This window comes from Lepisosteus platostomus, chromosome 11 (assembly GCF_059453375.1).
Source record: "Lepisosteus platostomus isolate fLepPlt1 chromosome 11, fLepPlt1.hap1, whole genome shotgun sequence".
NCBI lineage: Eukaryota > Metazoa > Chordata > Actinopteri > Semionotiformes > Lepisosteidae > Lepisosteus > Lepisosteus platostomus.
In genome coordinates this window covers 42,380,087-42,382,166 of record NC_142621.1, presented here as the reverse complement: position 1 = coordinate 42,382,166, position 2,080 = coordinate 42,380,087, and positions in this window count along the sequence as shown.

The window sequence follows — 2,080 nt, the reverse complement described above, 5'->3', positions numbered from 1 at the left end:
GATAAGCTTCTCTTGTAGAAAACACGATTTCATTGATAGTGTTCTTAAAAAACAAGAGAAATAGACTACGTCTGGAATCTTAATTTTATACAACAATTTTAAACGAGAGGATTCACTGGACGTATGTCTGTGGACGCATTTGATATTTACTAAAGTTATTTTATAGAGCTCTGAAGGGAAACTGGGCAAAATCACATTTTCATCCGTTACATACCGGCCAGCCCCCTCTGCTGCCTACTATAATGATATGAGATCATTCTGTTGTTAACAGTCCAGGAGACTGTTCTCAGATTGCTCATCCATTTTCCTACATACAGTGCGAGCATTAGCAATTTGATTGCAGTAAAGAAAAGCCACACTGTCATGCAAAGGCGCCTCTGATCGACGGATCTGAAATCGCTCTCTCCGCAAGCTCCCACGCGATACTGTAACGTCTCCTCGAATAGAACAGTATCCTGGTAGCATATCTATTGTGTCCTTCTTTAGCATTTTAACAAAAGAATGGCTGTAATATGCCACTCTTTGAACGGGCCAGATAAGGGTGGGTTTCCCGGTTACCACGTTGCTGGGTAAAATGAATCCAAGCCCCCTAGTTGAAAACAACAGGCTTCTGCAGTTAAGTGTCCCATTAACACCATCGCTACACTCCTCTTTTATCTCACCGCCTATGGGCCGATAAAGTCTTCCAAGAGGGTCCCGAAAAGTCCATAAAACACTAATGTCTTTATGTATTTATTGTGCGCAACGGTTAATTAAGACATCATCCCCCCATCCAGAGCGGGAATAAACTAATTACCATTGCAATTACTCCGAGAAAGAGAGTTATAACAGGACTTGGAGTGGTACGCCTCTACTTCTCCTAGGACTATTTAAAGTCCTTTAACCGTCGTCTGACAGCTTTATTAAAGGTATGCAGGGGGTTTTGTTTTCTTTAGTACCCCAGCGAGACGCGTATTGCCATTTGCGAGGAAGTGCGAAACGACGTATTTTGCTCTATTTTCTCAGGTGACTCTTTCGGCACTTCGCAGTAATCAAGGCGTCTCTCGCGGCTTCGCTAATTTCTTTTCCTTCCCCCTGTGAAGATTAGGAAAACTGGATCCACCGCACGTTCTCTGGCTTCTCCCACGAGCGCAAAAGCAGTCGTATTTCGGGATGAAATGTGATAATAATTATACACGTGCATATATATATATATCAGCAACATGTCAGTCCCCTGTTTTTAGGAGACAAGATTGAAATTATAATCTTCATAGTCCATAGGAACTATAAATCTCGCTAGACTGGCGTCCAATATATTCCAAAGGAAACAAAGGCAATTAAAAATAAATCATTATTATTATTATTATTATTATTATTATTATTATTATTATTATTATTATTATTATTATTATTATTATAGCAGAAGTCACTATAGCTGCATTAGGAACAGGCAGAGGTTCAGAAAGATTCGTGTGCCGCACAGACCTTTTCCTTGCGCAATAACTACGCACCCATCAAGCACAGCACGGAGATGTGGCTGAAGAGCGCTCCAGCGACAAGATTTACTGTTTCACAACTGTGCTAATGCTAGAAAAGTGTGGCTAAATCTCGACATTTCCTCGAAGCAAGGCTTCTGCGGTTATCGTATTATCTTTAAAGTGACTTTGCGTGGACTTGACATCCTTTAATGTCTAAATTACAGGGCAGAGTGGGGGAGTTTGGGAAGGGAGGGGAGAGAGCCGCTAATCAGTAATGGGTTAATTTGTCTATCTTATAGCTTTTCTTCTCTTTTCATGCAAGGATACCTCAGTTAAATCGAAGATCCTCACGTGACGGCTCGCTGCATCACGCAGACGTAGATCAAAACAAAAATAAAATACAGCTACTTTAAATCTCGGAGACCTACGAACACAAGCGGGTATAGCCGGAGCCGCCACAGGGACATTCCTGTATAACAGTTGCGTGTTTCCAGTCAAAGGATGCGAAACTGGAGTGTTTTTTTTTTTTAACTAAGAAATACAGTATGGCAAATGATCTTGCGGGAGGGTGGACGGGGGGGGGAAAGGGAGGGAAAGAAAGAGGATCGTGGTAGGTGCTTTGA